Source organism: Neodiprion lecontei, chromosome 1 (assembly GCF_021901455.1).
Source record: "Neodiprion lecontei isolate iyNeoLeco1 chromosome 1, iyNeoLeco1.1, whole genome shotgun sequence".
Lineage (NCBI taxonomy): Eukaryota > Metazoa > Arthropoda > Insecta > Hymenoptera > Diprionidae > Neodiprion > Neodiprion lecontei.
Window position 1 is genome coordinate 1,565,507 of NC_060260.1, and position 13,977 is coordinate 1,579,483.

The following is a 13,977-nucleotide window of genomic DNA, read 5'->3' on the forward strand; positions in this document are numbered from 1 at the left end:
AAATGATCCAGCAGTCATCATAGACAAAAGATACACGCGCAAGAGATCTCCGTACGTTACGTGAAGTGAACAAGGTTGCCGCCGCGTGATCCAACGTTATTGTAAAAACAATCCTGCTTCAGACTTTAAAATGAAAACGCGTCTATACACAGCAATCAAACGCATTTTTCCCTATCTATTAATTTCTGCCAGTCTCGTTCGATTCTTTTTCAATTCTCAACGAACCCGTATTCAATTACCGCGATACCGAAAAGTGTTGTAATATTATTTACACGCGAAGAACGAGCAGAACACACACCGTACTAAATTCGCAAATCGCGAGACCAGTGAGAAAATCAACGCCAAGTAAAATCGCAAAGCGTTACGCGTTGCCGTCGGTCGGTTCAACCAAAACTCGCTCCGCCTCTGTCAACCGCTTACAATTAGCTGGAGAATCACGAAACAGCTGTTCTCTACGTCTAGCGTCGGCCAGTCGGCTAGATTATCGCGGCAGGCTGCTCAGCTCGCGGTGGAAAGTAGAGACGCGTTCACCTACACGTCAAATCTCCGGGATTGCTCCGCGAGGGGGGGTGGAGGTGGGGGTGGGGGTGGTGGTGGGGGGGCGTCCGTCAGCGAGTCGCGTTTCACGAGCAGCCGTCGGGCGAAGCGAGGATCTCGGTGGTATTCAGTCGTGAGTCGGCCGTTCGCTCGTTGTTGTCAGTCGCCAGTTTGCACGCCGCGGTCGCAACGTCGTTTCGTCGCGCCGTAGTTGTGGCCGACTCGACAGCCGAGCAACGAAACGAAACGCAAAGCCAGGCGATCCTTTTACATCTATCTATATATATATATATATATATATATACGTATGTCGGGGTTACATTAAAATAGTGTTTTGATCGATCGACGAGCAATCGCGGGAGGTGGGAATGCGGTAGAAGTACCGATCAATTTTTACTTTCCTTTATTTTTATTTGATTTGAATTTCTTTGGTTTGCGACTTCGATCGGTTCGAACGGAACAGTCGGCGGGTATATGTAATTGAATAATACGCGTGTGTCGGGGAATACGGACTTTGGGACGCGTGGTGCGTTGAGGACATCGATACCTATTCTTCGATTGATTGTTGTCGGTAGTGTCACTTTTCGATCTCGGAGGAGGAAAGTTGGGGAGAGAGATTTATTTTCTCGTCGTTACCTCTCGGGGGTACGTTTGTCCGAGAAGAGAGTCGAGTCAGTTCATCCATCCATTCATCCGTTCCGAGGAAGGAGAAAGAGAGAGGATCTTGGACACGGGGCACGTCGAATTATCCACATCTCATCCCCTTCGTCCTCCCCTTGTTCTCCTTCGCTGACCGAAAACGTCGAGTTCTTCTAAGCCTGCGATATAACGATACGTGAGTATATATTGACCTGTTATATGTACACATGACGCAGAGGACCGGTGCATGTTTAACGATATCGTACGTGTTGGTGGAAGAACGTTTTTGAGGATATACACCGCGAGTCGAACGTCAATATTACGACAAGACTGAAGTCAGGACGTGTAACCTTAACCCGACGAAACATCCCGGAGGAATATAAATCGTTGTAGAATTTTAGAGAAATATTTTCAAACGAATTGCCTTTTCAAAATATTAACACATTTTCTTTGTTTATGATTTACCAGCCGAATATCGTGTAATTTTAAAGGGTTAACGAAGTAACCCATTTTCACGGAACACGCGTCGTTAAAGTAGGTAGCCGTACCAACTTCGATCAACATGTTCTTTCGTTGTCACTCCTTCTCTCTCCTCGTCTTCGCGTTCATTGAAGCGGAAGGGACAACGCGGGCGGAAAAACACCCGCAACGTCTATAACGCGGTACACGTTGCCTCTGTCCGGCTTCTAGAACCTCCCGGAGCGTCGCGACGTCGCGCGTCGCGCTCTCGAATATTCGCCGTTCCTCATCTCGTTTCGTTTCGTTTCGTTTCGTTGTCGTATTTCGCTCGCCCTACGTCGGAGCGGCGAAGTGATGCAGTTTTTTTTTTTTTCTTTCTTCTTCCTTCCTCTTCCGACTATCCAGATTTCTCTCTTTCTTTCTTTAATTTCACTCTATATTATTATACCGTCGGTTCTTTATCCGACGGTTGAGAGACTCGCTGCTCGTATGATTTGGGTCGTCATGTTGAAGTTAGCAACGTTATCGTAACGATTCGTGTTTCGGAAAATCTGTTATTTCGTAATTTTAGGAATGTTTGAAACGTAAATTGTAATACGGCAAAAGTTATTCGTATTTTTCAAACTCGGCCACTTCAAAGTCACTAGAAAATTGTTAAATAGTGATTTTATGGCTTCCAATGTTTCCATACGCTAACGTTGCTAACTTCACCCTTGGAGAAACTCGCAAACCCGTATTTTTTTACTAATTTTAATCCAACTGCTCTGTAAATATCTCAATTTCTAATTTTTTTACTTGAAATTTTGACGGAGGAGGAAACCTTTTACATCGTGTCGCTGATATTTTCGTCGAAACTTCGTTCATCTTATTCATCATTTTAGTGTTGGTCCCCGCGTGTACGGTATGCTGATATTCTGAGTATGTAAAAATATGTTCTAATCTCGTTTTCTCCATTATTTATTTATTTTTTTTTCTTCCTCTTTACTTTCACCAGTAAATTAAGGAAACATCAAGGAAGCATAAGGTAAATTTTCAATTCCGTACCCGTTAATCGCAACAAGGATAACATTTTTTCGTTAACGATGTATATATATCTCCAAATATCAAAGTCCACGTTTCGCAAAATCTAAAAAGGGCCAAACAGCCTCATTCTTTACACAATCCTGAACAAAAACACTCCAATACCTTTTCACTCGACGCAGAAATAAGGAAATTGGACAAATTCTACGTAACCGTAATAGTAAATTCGTAAAGTTTATACCATTTCTTTACTCCTGCGTCAACTGAAAAGGTATCGGAGTGTTTTCGTTGAGAATTGCGTACAGAATGAGGCCGTTGAGTCCTTTTTCGCGTTTGAAATACCTCGACGTCGATATTCTGAGGCCAAGGGCGTCCCCTCAAACAATTTCGAACTTGGACAAAACGTGTGCTCGCCTTATTTCTGTGCCCGAGCAGCGCGTGAATGATGATAAATACATATGTTTTACCGGCTTGGTGCGATCTGCTGTACGTACGTACATTATGTACCTCGCAGTAACGTATCGTAATTACGATATGTAATTACTACACATCAGGCGAGACCCGTTCTACAATGAGCAATGTTAGTTAACAAGTGTGCGCGTGCGTGTACGTACGATAAGCGAAACACGTCGGCACAAACAAGTTCACAAATCTGAAAATAACCGTACGTCCAACCGCTGAAAATGCCGCGGAGGGAGATTTGACTCGCATAAAAATAGGGCTGCAATCCGATTTTATTAAATTACCGCGGCTGAACCGAGTTACTACACACCATTACGAGTTATCATCGTGTAGTTGGGCATGTATGTACAGTGTTTTTGTTTTTTTTTTATTTATTTTTTTTTATTTTTTTTTTATCCTTCTCTTTCCTTTTTATTTGCTTATCTCTTTTCTCCTCTTCAACTAATTAAAACCACAATGTAGCGGTCTTTTCACGGTTATCTGATAACTTCTTTTTAATCGCGACGCTCGCTTGCTTGTATTGTGCATCATCATTTATTTTAACGCACATATGCACATGTATTATTGCAATGCGCGCGCGCGCGCGCGCGCGTGTGTGTGTGTGTGTGTGTGTGTGTGAGTGGTACGTGCGTGACGGTGCAGATTAGATATATAGAACTCGTTTTTATTCCTCTCTTTGTTTTCTTTTTTTTTTTCTTTCCTTCTTTGTTTTTTTGCCTACGCCCAAATCTCATTCTTTGCCAACGTTTCACGCAGAGAGAAAACTACACGTCGACGATGCTTGACCGTCGCAATAACTTCTTTTTTTTTTTCTCTCTTCCTCACTTTGTTCTCACTCAATTATCATAGATATCAAGTGCTTATCATGTTAAGCGTGTAGTAGGTGTACGCATGCCAAACTCTGTGTCGCCTTAGGCCAATTCTATGCATAAGACGTCATCGCGTGTGTAATTTATGTAATTGTATTTTCGACCTACCGGAAACACTACATTAATCTATTTACAGTTGGGCGAATCTAATATATACATTTCTTCTATCTCTTTTTTTCCTTCTTCTTCTATTTCTTGTTTTTTTTTTTTTTTTTTTTTTTTTTTCTCTTTTTTCTCGGCGTACTATCATAGCGTTCAAATAAGGGGAAAGAAAGAAAGAGAGAAAAAGAAAGTAAATAAAATTGAAAATAATACGCGAAGCTTGTTTACAGCCCGAGAGAATAAAATATTATACATAGGCACGTATTCGAGAACAACACGTTTTATACTCGTTGTGTAGGTACAGGCGTGTAGGCACTTATCCGATGTACTTATTTTTCAAGAATTTTTTTCTTCTTCATTTTTATTTTTACCGCTTCACGCGTGTCTGTACGCTTAACAATTAGTTTGGCAATTATCACCACCGGCTTCGTTGCCATTCGTTAACTTTGCGGTCTTTGGACTCTTGCGAGGCCTGCAGGCAGGAATATGGGAGAGGAGAGTGAGGGGGAACTTTCAACTTCGTTCGCAACTGGTTTAAAACACGTCGAACAGTCCGTCTCGTTCCCTCCTCGATTCTCTCGCTCCTTCCTTCCTTCCTTCCTTCCGTCCTTCTTTCCTTACTTCGCTTCGCCTCGTTTCATTTTCATTCATATATTATACATGCACGAGAATGTACCGAATATTATACGTTTCTATGTACAATGTGGGGGCGTTTTATCTGCGTGAGAGAGAAGCACTTGACTTGACTCGCGTTGTTTTTTTCGTCATCATCTCCCTTCTCCCTCCCTCGGATATCTGGATATATATATATATATATATATATATATATATATATATATATATATATATATACACATATATACATATCTCTTGAGAGTAGCCGAGACTTTTATCTATTTTTTTTCTTTATTCAAACTAGCTTTCACATGTGTATAAGATACAACGCTCTCTGATCCGATTATGCATCGTTTACCTACTTGTGTTATGTTAAGGTTGTTTGAACGAGGGATTCGTGTCAAGTACGATTTGTGAACTCTAATGGCGGGTATGTAATACATATACAACATATCGTATTGCATGTGTAACGCAACACAAATAAATACACTTTATCATGGTAGTTACGTGTTTGAAGATATAATAGTCAATAGATAATTACACAACGTTTCACTCAAATATTGCCAGAATAATCATACTCCGGATAGATTATACTCGGGCGTAACGAAAAGTTTGAAAATTGATACTTGGAATAATAAATCGACACTTGTACGGTTTTCTTTTTCTATTATCTTTCTTTTCTTTTTTCCTTCTACCTCGGTGGACGGGAAATATTTACTTCCGGTGATGGGTTCGACCATCGTTCAGCGTTTCAAGTATCTGCAAAATATTGTACGTACATTGCTATTTATACACAAGGTATAATTGTGTTATATGTGTATAATTATACGAGTAATATCACGAGGATTGAAGTTAGCAACGTTATCCTCGCGAAACTTTGAGAAAACGGTCGTTGTTTTCTTATTTTTACAACGATTTTCAACGAAGTACGATTGCAAAGTGTGAATATATTTCGTTTCGTTACGGTTCATTGAAATTCAAAAAGTTGGAAAATTGCGTAATAACGATTTTTCCGCGGCATGAATCGTTGCGATAACACGTTTACCAACTACTTCGAGGTGATGTAATATCGCCTCTGTACTATCTTTCGCGACCTTGCCCTTGCTGAAATAATAAATTTTTACCTCCGTCTGTCAAGCAAATTACGAGGATCAACGAAAGTCGTCGTCGCGACCTTGGCTTGCTTTCTTTTCTTTGTTTTATTTATTTATTCACCTTTGTCGTTTGATAACAACTTTCTATTCGTTACTCTTTTTCTTTTATCGTACACACAATAATACCGACGATATCTGCGTACGCGCAATTCTTTCGACATAATTCGAAGCGATAACTTCCTCTTGTTTTCAACCCTCCTCCGATTAATTATACCGTATGTAAGAATAATTGCAATACCTCGTGTAAGATACGCGCCGAACCTTGAGTCTTACAGTCACGACACTCGCAATTATGATCTTAGCGATAATTGGCCGCTCGACCTTTGTTGTTAAAATATTTATATCCGCCGCCGTCGCAGTCGCCGTTATTGCCGCACTGTGTTGCTAATGAATAATTTTTCTCTTCAAACTACTCGACGTTACAAGTCGGAGAAGGTAAAACTTTCATTACCTCAAAGTTTCGGCTCGGTCAGATTAAATTATAACGCAAGGGTGTTTTTCTATCGTTAAAACAATTTCTCCTACTTCTTTCTTTCTTTCCTCTCTCTTCAACTTATTTATATACCAAGCAATTATTTGCGGGATGAAAAGGAAAACTTTGGTTGTACGGTAGGTAAAAGAGAATCCGGAGAGACACGTTACACCGTAATTCTGCGGACCTATCCAAACCGGATCGTTAATTTTGCAGTTTGAATCAACCGTCAGAGGTAACTCTCGGGGGTAAAATTCACGATCGTTAGATCAATTTTCCCGACAAATACCAATTACACTGTACAAATTGTTGTCGGCCGAGGGCGAGGGTGAATTTTCATTTCACCCCTCAACCTCACGTCACCGCGTTCTAGATTTCTACGCTCGTGTAATAATAGCAGGTATAATACTTACAAGGTGTACGTAATAACGTTGATTTGCGAAATTGATTTATACAGGTATACGCGTAACGAACAATCTCTCCTCGATATTAAATAATAACAACAACAATAGCAACGCCTGCGTCGTATCTCGTTACTCGTTTCTCAGCGACAAACACGCGAATCAGCAGCGGTCAATTTGCGTTCGTCAACTTAATACACCCCAGCGCGTGTAGCAATTAGCGCAAAAAATTGGATCCGTTCGATCGAATAAATATCTGCGTAGACAGGTATCGGCGTGCGAAATATTTCGTCGTCGTCCGCACTTTGTATTATGTTTGTAACGTGATTAACGGATTTCAATGTTTTAATGATTGTGCGTAATATGAGTGTAGGATAGATTTTTGCACGTGGTTTATTCATCCTGTACGTTGGAAGGAGAGAGAAATAAATAGAAGACGCATGACTCGACGATGTGTGTTTGTTTGTTTGTTTATTTGTATGTATGTACGTACATACTCTGCGTAATACATGAGCGAAATATTCCGTCGTTCGTCATTTTGTTACGGTACCCGGAGCACGGAGATGACGCAGCAGCCAGCAGCCAGGAACCGTCGTCGATGCAACGCATGTACATGTACGTTACACATGTGCGCATACATATCGTAAATCACGTGTCACCTATGGGTACGTATATGTCAAAGAGAATAGAACAGAGTCGTTGTTGCTTTTTTGTAATTACAAAAGAGGAACGAAGATCCCTGTCAATGAGAGAGTCTCTTTTAATTTGAATATTGAATATCTTTTCAAAAAATTTTCGTTTATCGGAGCACGGAGTTTTATTGTTTAATGAAAGGTTTAATATGCGTTATACCACACGCAAATAGGCCATTCTCCGACATTTGTACACGGATAACGCGAACGCATTTACAAGGTATGTTATTGCTTACGACTTGCGTTTATTGTACGCCGACATGATTACCCGTGGGATGAAAAAAAAAAAAAAAGAAACAACTCTTATTACCGAGCGTGAATTTTTAAATTCGTCGTCTTTTCTTCCGTCAAATAGATATTATATATGGAACATCCGTTGCACTGTACGTTACAGATTGATATCAGCCGATGATATTTATTTATGTATCACGCGTCATGTACGATCGGAACGCGATCAATTTACGTCGTGATCTTGAATGACTCGGAATTCTCTCTACGCTCCTCGCGCATGTTAATATGTTACGCGATGTGCTCGATGTACGCAGATTTCACGACGACGTTGTCGGATTTAACAGCGAAATGCCATAAGGCGAGAATTGCGCGACTCTGTACTCTCGTCATGTGTGTAATGCGGTTATTTAAATACGCGTCTGTAATTCATAATACAGGCGAGCGAGAAGAGCTGCTAGTTCGTGTCGGTTGATAGATTTATTATCAACCTCACGCACCATTCATATAATACAGATTTATTTTACAATTCGTGACTTGAAGCATCGCGGATGATCAACGACCGCTGAGTATTTGTGCGAGAGATCAAAATGGAAAGTAAGAAGAAGAAGGGAGAAAAAACGCCGAAATAATTAAAAAATATAGGGATGTTGGCCATCGTTGGAGTTGTTATGATTATTTATAATTATTGTACAACATATGTATGGTAGCGACAATTAACGTAGGTCGTCGTGTTCAACGTGCGAATCCGCGTTACCTGGAAACATGTACGAACCGTTTCAAAACAAATATCATTATTTATCATTATTGTCATTATCATAATCGTATTTAAACCGCTGGTAGAGAAAATATATGTATGTACGTGTAGATTATATTTTTCTTCTATCGCGCGACGAGAGTAACACGATTATATAATTATAACGTGACGCGCGGTATATAAAACAAAAAATTTTGTTTCTCCTCACTCTCGTTCTCTCTTTCTCTCTTTCCCCCGAGATGATCGATAATTGTTATTAAGTATGTAAGACGTCGCGTCGCGCGAATGAAAAGAAAGGGGGAAAGTAAAAAGTTTGGAACGGTTTAATCGTGTGACGATTTTTGAAGGAAGCTGGCTATGAAATAAAAATTACCCGTTAACTACGCTCTTTTGATTTAACGTGTCATTGACACCTACGCGCACGCCATCATCGATACCTACTTGCCGTGATGTATTTTTCGTAGTTTGGCGAACGTTGTTTTATCACCGCCGCCCCCCCTCCCCTTTCCCCAGCGGCGTAACCGCACCAGACTTTTATTTTCTCTCGAAAGAGTCAACCACCTAAGTACACTGTTACTCGTCTTGCCAGGTGCCTTGAACTTCGGTCTTTGTATAACATTGTACATTGTGTAATATAAATATATATATATTGTGTGTATGTGTCCTCTTACATTACATTTTGTAACGAGTTATAGTGTTTGGAACGTTGATTTAACGAGGAATTTAAAGGTGATTCTCTGTGTCTCTTTTTCTTTTTATTTGCTCGTAAAACATGTTCGTTACATCTTCTCTCGTACTTCCTTACATCTCAATTTCTTCCATACTTCGTTGTCGCTTTTTTTTCTCTACTTTATCAAGGTTAGTAGTCTCTCAAGCTCCACATCTTCTCTTATCCGCTGTCGAAAATTTTCCGATTCGCGTGACGTTCACGAATAATAATAATAATGATGATGATGATGATGATGATGATGATGATGATGATGATGATGATAATGATGATTATGATGATGATTATTATCATGATAACAATAATAATAATAGTAATAATAATGATAACGATATACCGCGGCGTCGGAGTTTTATACATGTATTTATGTACATGACAAAGTTACATAACCCATCATCGATCCACTGAGGTACGAGTATATGTATATACAGAGGTATGTGTTGTGTGACGAAGAAAAAGCAAGCTTTATGCGCGTAGCAGAGAAATGAAATTGACGAAAACGCGGGGAAGAAGAAAAGATTAGAAAAAATAGAAAATTAACACTGTCATCGATATGCAATGCACAGTTTTTCATACGTACAATAACTCGACGTTTCATTCTATTTGTAATCCAAAAAAAGAATGTTCAATATTGATTTTTACATCATCCGCAAACTCGACGTTGAATCTATCATCTCTGTTTCCAGCTGTACGGTTATCATTGTTACACGTATACCTAATACCGGTAACGAAGATTTCTTCGTCGAACGCAAGGTATATCAATAATAATGATAATGGTAATATTAATAACAAGAACAACAAGACCGAACAATCAGTCGATGTCAGGTCCGTTTGCAATTATCCCGATCCGTTGTTCGTCGAAAAGTGGGCGAAGGAGCAAATTGCAAACTGATGAATGGTGAACCCCTGTAACGCGTCTGACGTCATAGCCCGCCGAAACCCACCCTCCACCCTCCACCTTTCGCCGAGAACCCAAATCGTCGCCCACGCGTTGGAATACGCGTAGGTGGTAGGTTGCGGCAACGCCGACGGTGTTGGCCGGGTGAAAGAGGAGAGTGAGGAGGTGGGTATGGATGTATCGGATAACGCGGGGTTGCGTGGGCGAGATGAGAAATTTTTGCGATAGAAAGCGATTCTCTTCCGGTTTGCAGTTTTAGTAAATCGCGCAAGGCCGCCTGCCTCGCACGAGATAGCGGCCGTGATTTTCTCTCTCTCTCTCTCTCTCTCTCTCTCTCTCCTTCTCTCCTTTTTACAGGGATGCATTTATTGTACGCGCAAGGTTGAATAACGATTGAGAAATTTCTTTTCATGTATTAATTTTTGTATCTATGTACGACGTTGCGCGTTTATCACGTCTCGTTGATAGAACTGTGAAATAATCAGTTCGACGTTGTATAACGGACGGAAATGTGTGCGAGTGTGTTCGTCAACCGATTGATAAAGTATTATTTATGCACAACGTTTGCACGGTGTTCTTATATCGATACGTTAAAATGATACAAATTTCTTAATTTCCCAGGATGTATGAAAAGTATGTGTACGTACATACGTATAAGCGTAACGAATTTATGCCTTACAAATAATCGAGGAGGTTCGGGGACGAATTTATTATCGAAAGGAAGACGATTGAGAAAAGGTTTTTTTTTTTTTATTATTATTTCCAAAAAGTTTCAGCACGTTTGGTTTATAACTTATGCTGCTAGTTTCAGCTTAACAGCTGTGAATCTAAGATTTCGGTATCACCAAAGGCAAAATTAAGATACACGATGTTATCGGCATCGTTTCGCTCGTCGTTTCGGCAATAAAATATCGCATAAATAATTGATGTTCGAAGGAGAAAAAATTTACACAAAAAGCCGAAATGTGTTTAAAAAAGAAAGGAAATAGAAAAAATTAAATTGAAGTATCACGTCGCTAATACGTCGTTAGTAATTTTATGTGCGTGTATATAATAATAGCAATATTAATGTAGAAACGGGTCGGTACAAAACGAATAAAGCAGCAACGCAGAGGCGACGACGAGGAACTCAGTTTTCACTTTCTACGTGTATCAGACACCGCGTGTAGATTATAATAAATAAACTTGGCTGTATTAATTATTGTTACGTCACACACAGCTGTGGCGCAGAACTTCACCTGTCACACGAATATATCTGATAATGTACACGTATCGTGTGTTACAATAATACGTATGGCGTATATAGCCGCGTGCAAACCTTCCGACTTATCTGCATCGATTATCGTTAAGGTCATGATACGATGCCTAATGTACGAAAGTTGTATACATTTTGCATACAAGTTATATTTACTTCTGCGCATCGCAATTGCCTAAATATTATATTATGTGTATATTTTACTTGACGAAAAAAAGAAAAGAAATTATTTATTCACACGATAAAAAAATTTCGAAAATTTTGTCTTTTCTAAATCCTGTCTACTCGTAGTATATCTCAATAATTATGAAGTTAGAAGAGTGAGGATGAGAAAAAGGAAAGGTAGGCAAACAGGTGCTCGAATTTTTCACCCTCAATTTGTGATCGCAGAAAGAATATGAATTTGCGGAAAAATCCTAACTTGTTGCGTCCGCCTTAGAATTGTTCCGAAGTAAAATAAATCCTACCTGACGAAACACGGTCATATTTTGAAAAAGCGAACTCGCTGAAACTCGTTATAAAATTGCATGAAACGTAACGAATATCTCTCCCGATGTTTCTTCGTGACGTTAACGTTACTTGTTTCAAATCTCGTCTGCTTTACCAATCGACTTTGCAAATACACAGTCTGTGACGCTGTACGAACCTGCCGTATGTTCGTTATACCAAACACAGGTACCGTGACGCCAATGGCGTCTGATGTGCGAATTGTGCGATAATCGTCGTTGCCCGATGAATGACGACGCCTGTTTGCCACCTTACAGGAAGAACCGCGTGCGCAAATTGAATCGCACGGGTTGTGAACATGAAAGCCTCGCATGCTTCGACGTTTTATACCAGGTATACACGTATCACCGTATCACACACACGCCTACGCATGCACGTGCGGGCGCATAGAATTACAGAGATAGGACTACTGTAATTCAGAAATGGAGAGATTGTGCTTTTTCGTTATCTTTGCACTGCCGTTCCGTTACCTTCACTCGCCGACTATCTATCTTTATAATATACATACACACGTGTTGTGTGTTATTTTAGCAGGTTATAAATATGGCGACGATAAATGACATACGTGCACGACGTAGATGTAGACGTGTGTACATGTATGTTATATGTGATAAATTGTGTGCAGGAATATTATAACGCTAAGTAGTATTTTTGTTTTCTCTACGTTGCAAGAAGCTTTATATATATATATGATATTAATTATACATATTGCAATATTGTGTAAAAATACTGAAAACCCACCCGCACCTCCAATTACGCGGAAACGATTTGTTTGACAATCGAATGGAAGTGAAAGGATCAGAGGAATGGAAGTCAAGTTGACAAAAATAAGAAGCAAATAAAATTCTCACATGGTTCTCGCGGTGCGAAGCCCTCAAGGGCTAACCTCGCGAAGGTCACAACGCGTAGCTCTTCCTGGGGTATATGCAGGGTTTCCTTTCCTCCTCTCCGACTATTCTCTCACACCTCCAACAGCGACTCGCTTCGTCCCCTCCCCTGCTTTTTATACTTTACGAAAATCACGCAGCAACTGCATGGGACTAATTAATCTTGCAGTGTAATATTTTTTATACGTATATACAGGGTAGAAACACGTTCCCGCGATTTCGAAGTGAAATGGAACACGATGGGCCTGAATAGTCACTCTCTGAGAGTGAACTTTTCAACTTCAAACTCTTGGAGCCAATAATATTTATTCACTCTGAATTTCACTCGATTTGAAGTTGCGCAGTTTTCACTCCAGCTTGGTGATTTTTCACTCCCAAGATTTTAAGACAGCAGTCTTTGGAGAGACTTTTTCTCATTTTCATCACGAGAACGCTGCAAACGTATCTCGATTTTGCGTTAAGACAGGTCAGAAGTCGTGACTCCCGTAGGCGTAACAAGAGCAACAGCTGGGAAACATTCTAACGCTGATAAGTCCAAAACGTATTTTTTTAGGTAATTGAATGCTCTACGGAAAAAGATTCTTGTCATTATGTGATAAATCGACTCCTTGAAAAGTTATTCAAAGTCCTTAAACGTCATTTGACTTTGAATAACTTTTGTAAACGAGATTTATCACAAAACGATGAAAGTCTTTTTTTTGTAAAGCATTCAATTCCCTGCAAAAATACGTTCCGGTCGTATCAGTACACTAATGCGTTGACTAGTTGTAAAATTCCAAAGTTCAAAACAAATGTTTCCCACGTCATTTAAATGGGAAATATAAAATCGCGACGAGGCACCTATAAATATTAATATCAAGAGCTCAATCTTGGACAGCATCTTTCTTTCGTCATTTTAAACAATGTTGTCGACTTGGATTTTGAAAAAGGAAAAATAGAACATGTTTTTGATACAGTACATGGTGTAGTGTCGTTAATATTATAAAATGTATGAAATTGTAATTTACGACGCATGCACCACTTATATACACATGTATGTGTGCATTTATGTATTTATAATGCAGTACGACGACCCGGGAACAACTGGGACATCCTTCGGCATTCCGCGGACGTGACCTCCTTTCGTATTACGATGTGCATATTTTATACGATTAACACCGCGTGCGTGTCACTATACCTTATCTTCTTTCTCCTCCTTATCCTCCTTATCCTCCTTCTCCTTCTCCTTCAACCTTCTCGCACTTGTCGTACATACCGTACACGACGCGCTTATCCAACAGAACAAATCAACGTTTC

General features: G+C 39.9%; 1 protein-coding gene across 6 annotated transcripts in view; it reads left to right on the forward strand.

The window, feature by feature from the left end:
- The window catches only part of LOC107217106 (terminal nucleotidyltransferase 5C), a 74,505-nt gene that overhangs the window by 35,575 nt on the left and 24,953 nt on the right, over nt 1-13,977 (forward strand). For 4 of the 6 annotated variants that reach the window (XR_006906387.1, XR_006906386.1, XR_006906388.1 and 1 more), the window contains exon 1: nt 652-1,372. The exons of 1 other annotated variant lie outside the window; for it this stretch is intronic. The gene's annotated coding sequence lies outside the window, so the exon portion shown is untranslated. Of the gene's footprint in view, nt 1-651; nt 1,373-13,977 lie in introns of those variants that run through there. One more of the 6 variants, XM_015654480.2, reaches the window with a different exon arrangement.